At 39.4% G+C, this 9,747-nt stretch overlaps 1 protein-coding gene across 1 annotated transcript in view; it reads left to right on the forward strand.

Annotated features, from left to right (window-relative positions):
* DENND1A (DENN domain containing 1A) overlaps window positions 1-9,747 on the forward strand; it is a 160,062-nt gene that overhangs the window by 47,274 nt on the left and 103,041 nt on the right. The gene's annotated exons all lie outside the window — the stretch shown is intronic.

Here is a 9,747-nt window from a genome sequence, read left to right on the forward strand (position 1 = left end):
TGTTTGGTTTCCTGTTTGTGCATCATTGATAGCATTAATTGAATGTCTTTTCACTTATGATATCTGTCTCAGAAGTCATGGTGCAGGGCAGGAGTGGTAAAAGTGCAGAAAGCAAATAGTAATTAACTGGCAATTAATGTTTTGAAGGAGCTCAGGAGGTTACTTGATTTTGGCCTGACAGTACCTGAGGTAGTGTTGGACTCTGGAGTCTGTCTGTGAAAACCACACCAAAAGCCAGTGTCCAGAAGTCAGAAGAATTCTGAATAGAAATAGAGGAATAATTGGGTTCAACTGTGAGGAAGTATGGCCAAGCCACTTTCTAAACCATCTCAGTTCTCTTTATTGAAAAATTTGAATAGATATTGGAAGTTTGCTAAACACAATTTGATTTTACTACAGATGATTCAGCGAGTGCAAATATTACTGGCTACAATCATATGGCCTTTGTTATACAAGAGGTCAGACTAAATGATCATAATGATCCCTTCTGGTCTTAAAAATCTGTGAATATATGAATAATTTAAAGCCTGTCCTGCAAACCCTTATTCGTTGAGGTGGTGATATTAAAATCCTGTGGGACTGCTTGTGTGAGTAAAGGTTGTGGGATCAGGCCTAGAGTGAGTAATCATTATCACTTTGGTTTAAATTTATTGATAAAGGTATAAAATATTCACTGCAGGTAAACCTGGGTTTCTTTAAAATGAGAGATGTTTCAGCAGTATTATTCTACTTGGGTTTGGTGAGGCAGTCAGTAGCAAAATAGTTCTGGAAGTTGTCTTGTACCAGGCTCCTGAACCATTCAGGTTTATACTGGTGCTATTGATTGATTCATAAACTATTTCAAAATTATTCTTTAGAGACTTGTAATATGTAGAAAGCAGCTTTGTTTTAAGAAAAATATGAAATACAGTCAAGGTCCTGCCAGTGGGGGTTTGGGCAGGTTGAGGTACAGCCAGCTCATCTCTCTGCATGTAAAACCCTTCCTTGCTCTGGCTGCTGGTGGTGTTTGCATGGACAGCAAGTGGGGAGTGCTGTCCCTTGCAGAGGAGGGTTTGTTGGTGATGGTAGATGACACTCATTGGTATTCACACACTCCATCCTTCACCTGTGTCTGGACAGCAGCATGGAACTGGTGGCATGTCACAGGGACAAGCTGGACATGACCCTTGCTAAACCAGGGAAGTCCAAAGTTCTTTGCTTTGCACTTGAAATACTTCAGATTCTGTTTGGTCATATCAGCCCTCCTTTCTTGAAGTAAAAGCCACTTTCCAGGGCTAAAGAATGTTTTTATAGCTCTCAAGTTTTGACCACAATTCTCCCTAACATATTCTTGTATTTGAAAATCTGAAAGTTGTAGAAATGCTGATAAATTTAAAAAGCTTTATCCTCTTATAACCTTCAGTTGTCTGAAGTGATCACTGACTCCATCTCATCTCTGCAAAATACGTTAGAGAAGTTCTTCTTGGCCTGTGGGCAAGAGTGTCCTCATCATACTCATGGTTTTAGTCTTTGTTCTTTAGGGAATTCTCAGACTGGTGTGATGGGAACACGAGCCTGAGAAACAGGGCCTTGGGAAGTTTCAAAGTTAGTCAGCTGTTGCCCCCTTTGGGATGATTGTTCAGTTTTGTTACACTTCCTCTCTGCAGCAGGCAGATACTACCTGGGTGAGGGAGGTGTTAACCACTTTGTTAGTGGCAGCTTCAAACCCATTCCTCAGCAGGGAGGAGCATCTTGGGCCCAGCACTTGGACACCTGTGAGGAGGTGAAGCCAGGGGCTGGGACAGCTGCATCCTTAGCAGGCAGATTTCACTTTCAGGTAACAGCTCTCAAAATGTTGTTCGGTTTTCTTCTAAGTCCACTGGCACTGGTGGTTCTGGTTTCCTCAGGACTCAGGAATGAGCTCAGTTGTTGGTTTGGATTCCCAGTCCAGAGCTCATTTCTGCTGAGGGTGTTGCAGATGGGGAATTATGGTATGAAATGACAAAGGGAATTCAGGATTCTCTTTGGTAACCAGTGCAGGAAGAAATTGAAGTCTAATGTTCATCTCTCACAGTTTTTAATGCTTTGAGTTTCTACAAAAGACCTTTTCAGTGAAATTACTTAGTTTTGCAGTGGGAGATGGAAGAATTTCTCTAATATGGAAATGGCAAAAATGTGATTCCAGAGGCTTCCTGTGCACAGAGGCAGAGGTTGGTGACTCCTTACCTTGTCCTCTTAGACACAAAATTCTGCTCTTGGCTTTAAAGTGTTCCAACATTGCAAGTTTCTGCACATCCTTTTTCTTGAGCAAGAGATGGGAGTTGATTTTTAATGATATTTAATATTTGTTCAACTAAGTTGTTTATTTGTTTTTTCTCTTTCTCTTTTTCCTTTTTTTTTTTCGGGTTGTTTGTTGATAACATCCTAGGGATTAATTTTTCCTTTAATTCAGTTTCCCATCTGTTGTGCCTGGATGTGGCAGAAGTGTATATGAAAATTTGCACCCAGCTAGAAGAGATTGCAGTCTTTTAAGAAGACAAAATTGTTTGTGGGTTTTTTCCTACCTTATGAAAAATGAATCTCCTGTTGGGACTGAACTACAGTGCAGATTTGTAAAGGTGTAATGTAGTTACATGGGCGGGTTTGATTTTAGGTTTTAATTTCGGTTTGGAGCTCTGACCCTTCTCTTATAACATATTATATTTGTGAGAACGAACTCCTGTGGCTTGCATTATCTGACTATAGCAAAGATGAAATCTGGTTGTGTGTATGATGTTCAGTCATACTGGAACAGGAACAGTGCTGCCACAATACTCTCCTGTGATGATAAAGTTGGTATTTGATGAACAGAGCTCTTTTTTGGGTGCTGTAGCAGACTGTGCTTCCAGGTATTTCCTTGCCTGTATTTTGGGGAGGCTGCACAGTGGATGGGGCAGTGGTTATTAGCAAAGCCTGATCCTGCCCAGTTATGTAAACAGAGCATTTCTTTCACACACATCTTGTTAACTCTCTGCTGCAGACCTTTATTGGTGCTTCTTCAATAATTTGTTTAAACTATGCAGTACAGATTCCTTATTTTAGCACTAAGACTTACAAAGGCTTCTTTTAGCAGCCTTTAATTTCGTACTTATGTATGTGACATAGCCTGTGGCTGTGATCTCTGCTGTGAATCTGCAGTTGTTTTGGGATGAAAGCAGAAGGCAGCTGGAAACTCAGTAGCTACATCTAGCTGTCTACCTAGAGAAGGCCTTGATTTCAAGTTTATCTAAACAAGCTCGACTAATCCCAACTATCTGGGGGGATCCACTGTCAAAACAAGCAGCATGGCCCTAAGGCAAACACAACCATACAGAAATGAAGGCTGGGACTTCCAATACTCCAATGACTGCATACTGCAGGCTTTTTTTCCTGAAAAGAGAGTAAGAGAGGTACAATTTGCATAATGCCTTTTCATCAGGAACTTTTGGAAAGCTGACAGAGGTCCAGCTTATAGCGCTGTAGCCACAATACAGAGTCTATAGGAGAATCCTTGAATGACCTGACCATATTGAATGAAAAAATGAAAGCATCGAAGTATAGCCAAGTGAGTGTGGAAAAGAGGGCTGCTGCATTGTCTAACATCTGCTCTACTTCTCGTTAGTTTTGTTCTTTGGTATTCTATGTGGACTTTGGAGAAACCTAAGACAGCCTAACATGAATCCTATAATCTTCCTTCTGAATATTTATGTAGTGTGCCAGCCTCTAAGCTGTCCTTTGCATCTTCCTACTTCCCCCTCATTTTCATGCTCTCAAATGAGGCCAACATTTCAAAAGCTAAATAAATGTTTGTGAATGTTTATAAAAGATTTGCATAAATTTGTCCTTGTTTGACAAAGATCACTTTTTTCTTACGCCAGTTCTGAAATATTTTAAAGGTTTCAGTGCTTGTCTTGACAACAAAGTCCTGCCTCAGAGAACAATGATTGCTGATTAAGTGGGTATGTGCTCGGAGCTGAATAGACCGATGGAGACGAAGGCTGAAAAGGCCACTCATCTTAAGCCAGAATTATAATATTTAACAAATGCTAACCCAAGGGTAGATATAAAGCTTTGGTTTTGGTGCAGTGTATCTGTGCAACTTATGGGCTGAGCAGGATATGATTATCTTTTCACAGTTAATAATTCTCACCTCCTTTCTGCTAAATCTGCAAGTGAAAATATTCCTCGGTTTTAGTAATTAAATGTTTAAAATACAATTAATTGAATCAGCATTCCAGCTCTCTGCTATTGACACTTCTTACCTTTGCCAATTGATCACTGTTTATGCACATAATTGGACCTGGTTTTTTTATGCCTGTTAGTATAATTTTTCAATTATTTGTGATTTAAGACTGGAACAATTATTCAACAGCACAACAGTAGCTGTAGATTTTTTTTTTTTTAGCTAAAATCTATTTCTCTTAGAATGAAACTAAATCTCTGCTTTTACTGAAGGGATTTTAAAGACATTTGTTGAGGAGATCTCTTTGAAAAACTGCTTAAATATTTAGTTCAGCTTTACTTTCAGATTTTTTTTTCTACTGGAGAAAAGTAATAGTCGTTCCTGTTCTTTTGTTCTATGAGTTGAGAGGTTGAAGTTGTCATTAAGGCAAAAACTAGAGCTACTTCTCTGACACAGTTTTTATCACATCTGCTAGGCCTGTGTCCCAGGAGGAGCTGAGCAGAGCCCGGAATTCAGCACAGGCCCATTATCTGCTGCTTCTGCGTGTGTTGTAAAAGGAGCGAGACCTCAGGGAGGCTTGGAGCCTCCTCCCGTGTAATGTCCAAATCAGATTTGAAGGACTGGTGGCAGGAAAGCTTTGGCCTTGGGGTGTGAATTCTAAGAAACAGAGTCACAATTAGGTTTAAAAAATTCAGGGATTTTGAGCTTTATCTTGAAATATGTTTTTAGTAATGCAAGGAGAAAAGTTGCCCATCTGTGCACATATTTTGTACGTTTAAAATATTTAAATGCTAGCAGGCCTCAATATGCTTAGGAAATGTTATTTATCTCCTGCTCTTCCTGTTTCCAGGATTGTGGATATGCATGTTGGGGTTTTTTTGTTTGTTTGTTTAAAACAGCGTTTTCCTGAGAACAGTCAGTTACCTTCAATGAAATGATGTTATTTTGTATGGCCCTGTTCCCCTGCTGACCCTCAGACAGGGACAGGCGGCTTTGGGAGAAAAGCCCTCCCCTAATTCAGGCTTTAGAATTGCTCAGAGAGAGCGGTGGATTTCTGGAACACAGAACAAATGGATAATCTAGTGCTATAAAGTTGTGTTGGAATACCAGTAGAATTAGAAAAGTAGAGATAAAACTAAATTCAAGCAATTTAAAGTCATTCTCTTAAGCAAATTATGTCCAGATTTTTTTTTGGGCACAGAACATTCTTTTAAAGAACTGATGAAAATAATTTATTAAAATATTTAGTACATTGCAAAATTCAGTAATGCTCAGTAAGGATATAAGGCATAAAAAGATTTTATTGCAAAATCAATGCAATATGAAATGTGACATAAATATTTTAAACAAGCAATGATTTTTTAAAAAGAATCTGTGTTGTACCAGTTTTCTCAAAACCAGAAAAACCTTTAGAACTTAGAGAAATTTTGGGTTTAAGGTTATTGTTTGCTTTTTTGAATTCTTAGACCTATTATTCCCTAGCAGTGGATCATTTAATTAATCATTAGCTTAAAATTTTCCAAATAGATTAATTAAATATAAGAGTAGTTTACAATTCTGTGGGTATAGGAGACGTTAATGGACAATCTAAATTTAGTTGGATAATATTTTGCTTCAGTCAATCTCTTAGCACTTTTTAATGCCATATTAGGATTTCTGTAGTGTTCAAATTTGATGCTGCATCTGAGGAGCAGTGAAGTCCCCAGTAGCTGCTCACTGGCCAAGTGGGGATATGCTGCTCCCTGTGCTCACACACCCTGAGCCCGTCAGGCTGGGGGCATTTCTCCTCTGGGCCCTCCTTGTTCTCCAGTTTCTCCTCCATCCTTCCTCAGTCTGTTGATGTTCTTGGAAGTCTCCTGGTGTCCCTCCAGGCAGAGGGAGTGTTTCATGCTGGTTTGCTGGGTTCAGGTGGCCTTTCAAGCTGGGTAAGGTGAGAAGTGTTTCCACCCTCTCTGTAGTGTTTCATTTGCAGCAGCCTCAACTGTTCTTTGCCTCAGGTGTAAGGGCAAGGAAACAAAACAGCAATCCCGCTTTTCATCATAGAGTCATCTCTTCTCCATGGAAAACTCCTCTCACTGGCCATGCTCTGTTCTCTTGTAACATATACTTGTGGGGGTTTGGGTTCCTTCCCTTCCACCTCCCCTCCAGGATCCACAGCTGAAGGTCCAGTCTCTGCTCTGGGTGGTCCTTCCAGTATCATCTGGATTTCCCTCAGGTTTTCCATTCCAGGCTCCCAGCCTATTGGTTTGTGTGGTGTGTTGTTTCCCTGCTCTGACTCCCATTCCTATGGGGGTATCATACCTTAATTGTTCAGCATTTTCCACAGATCTCCTGGTATTCTAATTTCTTTTCTGTCCCACTTCTCCCCACACTTCTTGCTCTCCTTTGCATCTCTGGTGTCTCGTGCATCTTTCTAGACAGATACTTTGCAGCAGACCCTTCTCTAGCCCAGCCATTTGCACATCATTTAGCAGTGCAGTTTTATTTAATTGCAGCTGCACATGGGATATTTGTTAGTGATGTTCATTTGAGCAGAAGTGAAGCAACCCACTGTATTTAAGAGAATCTGAAGTTGTTCTGTTGATTTGGAAGTGGGAGCATACGGTGAAGGGTTTAAAAATAAAAAAGACTTCAGCTACAGCTTGCATATTAAAATCGCAAGTGAATGTGCACATTTTTCAGCATTGTTGAGCTTTCTTTACTGTTTGGTTGCAACAGGGAGATGGTTTGGGACACGAGCCCGGTATGTATTGTGTGTATTTCCCAGCCTGGCTTTCCAAGTCTGCCCTGCCTGTGTAGGAAGGCCTTGCAGAGCCTGCCTCACCTTCAGAGGTGGCTGTGCCACAGTAGGGCCGAGTGCGGTGTTCCTGCCTCATTTATTTTGAAAACTTTGCTACTGAAACCAAACTTAATCAATGAGCTCTGTGTTGTCTCCGATAAGTTATGTACTGCCTTTATTGATTGGGAAGGATTTTAGAAAAGCCATGTGGGGTTTCTAATGTCAGCAGTGTTTTGATTATGAAAAGAGTTGGAGCCTTGGGACGGGGAGCCAGGTGGTGCCTGAGCTGCAGCCCCCGGTGCCGCGGCTGCGCCGCCTCCCCCGGGACACGGTTCATGCCCTGCACTTTAGCTCTGCTCACTGGCTGCTGGAGATGCACTTTTTGCTCATTAAAATGTTAAAAATCAAACTGCATGTAAAAAGATTTCTGAAAATATAAACTTGGGGATTGATCCAGAAAACTGGCGTGTGGTCCCCTGGAGATGCCGGCGGCAGCTCCCGGGTAATTTGCGTTGATCAGCTGCCTGGCCTGCATTGCTAGGGGGCTCTGCTCTTCTTTTTAGGGGCTCTTGCTTTACAGGCATTTATGCAGGTTTTTCTTTGGGAAAATAGCCATAAGGGAATAAAACAAGAAAACAGACTCTTGATACTTCCTCTGTGCTTCATGTTGGGTTAAAAAAAAATAAAAATTATAAGATGTTGACATGGAGCAATTGTAGGTTTTGTTTTGTCTGAAATCATAAAGAAATGAAGGATTTTCTAGGTCATAAGTAATAACCTATAGAGGTTGGGTAGAATGTTGGGTGAATGGTATTCATGTGCATATGAATGATGTAGGTATTGTTTATCTTTCAAACTGAGGAGTAGTTAAAGAATTAAAAAAAAGCAGCATTATATTTAGAGTAACGAGCTTGCAACTTGAGCAAAAATGGGATAGTTCTCCAGTAACTGTTTTCTTACATGCAAAAGATCAGCAGTTTTCCTAATTAAAAACTAATTCTACATATGGTATTTATATTATTTTATGAGTTACCATTGAAAAATAAGTCTGCAGTTAACCTGTGCTAGTCTCAGTTTTTTTGGTTGTGAATCGAGGCAGATAAGAATTGGTGTATAATGAATAGCAAATTATGTTGAATGATATTGCAAAAGTCAGATAATAATATCACTGTAAAATCTTTCTTTAAAAAAGAAGGCAGTTTAGAGCAGTACAGAGCCAATATATGGCCTGTTTATGTGAACATTTCCTTCTCTGAGTTTAGGAAGCTGTAAATATCAAGGAATAAGTGCAGAGTAAGTTCTGAGTAATGCACTTCTCCAGTGACAATGCTGATGAGATGCTGAATGTTTTATTATGTGAATGATTTCACTTGCAGTTACAGGAATTATTCAAGTCATCAAAATAATAGAGAGTATATTGTGCCATTTTGAGGTGACTGATGGCTTTGTGTTCCTGCACTATTTTATTTCAGAATCTTATGTATCTATATGATTTTGTTTCTGAAAATCAGTGTGTATTGATCAGGCAAATAAAGATACAGGCACTTTGTTCTCCTGATATAATAATTTCACAATTTTAGAATTCTTTTGTAGGTTTTGTTTTTTGGTTTTTTGCCAGCATTTTGCACTATAAGAGTTCAGTTGTGGCAAAGGACCACTGTGTAGTAGTTAGAATTTGTCCAGATGCAGTTTTTGTGCCTGAGCAATTGGAGCTGTTCAGCTTGTGAAAGTCAGTGAGATTCTGCACCAGTGGGAACCCGATCATATTAATGAGACCTTTACTATCAAGGCATTATTTTGTATCAAAATCGAGATTTCTGCGGAGTTTACTCTGTAATCTGCATAGCTCCTTTCCAAGTTTCCTGCTGCAATTCAAAGGAGGAGACGTCTTTGCTCTACATGGCATTCTTCAATAGATCCTTTCTTGTTCTTTAAAAACAGGAGGTTGTTAAATAATCTATCAATAAACTGTCAAGAAGTCAAAGTTTCCATATCTGTTTTTGCCTGAAATCCTCAGAACTTGCCACATTTTAGTTGTCAAGAAACCTCCAAAGAAGAGTGTTGAGCCTGAAACCACGGCTCAGGATGGGCTGTGCTGGTTTGAATTATGCAGGAGGAGCATGTTCCTGCAAGGGAGTCAATATGTTTTGTGCTTCACTGGAGGGGTTATTAGATTGATGGAGTTTATTTGGGAATGATGGCATTTGGCTTAGAAATAAATGAAGCAAGAAGCCTCTATTTAGTTATTGATGATAACTTATTGCTATTGGTCAGAAAAGTGTTGATTTTATCAGAGGGTTTGTTGTTTGTTCAGGGTTCTGAAAGCAGAAATGGAATTTACACTTCAGGACCTGAAATATTGAAGTGCGAAGGAGAATGGGCAATGAATTGGCTGTAGGAAATATCTGCAAACTGAGAGAACTTTATGTGTCTTGTGGGTTACAGAATTCAAATTTTGAAGATCTAATAGTTTGCTTTTGTCTATGAACACAGCTATTTTGGGACAAACATATTTCTGGTTTTGCCTCTTTAGTGACTGTATTTGTTTAATGTTGTAAAGTTGAAAATGATTAATTTATCTGCTGATCATGTTTTCACTTTTCATATTCATCCTTTTCTTTGCTCTCATGCTTAAATGCTTTTCTGTTTGTGGTGCTGTTTTGCAACTTCTAGAAAATGGTCTGTAGGTTAAACAATCCATATCAATTTTAATACACATTATTTTAATCAGTCTTTTAACTCTGAGATTTCCTTTTTAATAGCAGTAGGCAACATTAAACATTCCTGC

Source organism: Geospiza fortis, unplaced genomic scaffold, assembly GCF_000277835.1.
Source record: "Geospiza fortis unplaced genomic scaffold, GeoFor_1.0 scaffold27, whole genome shotgun sequence".
Lineage (NCBI taxonomy): Eukaryota > Metazoa > Chordata > Aves > Passeriformes > Thraupidae > Geospiza > Geospiza fortis.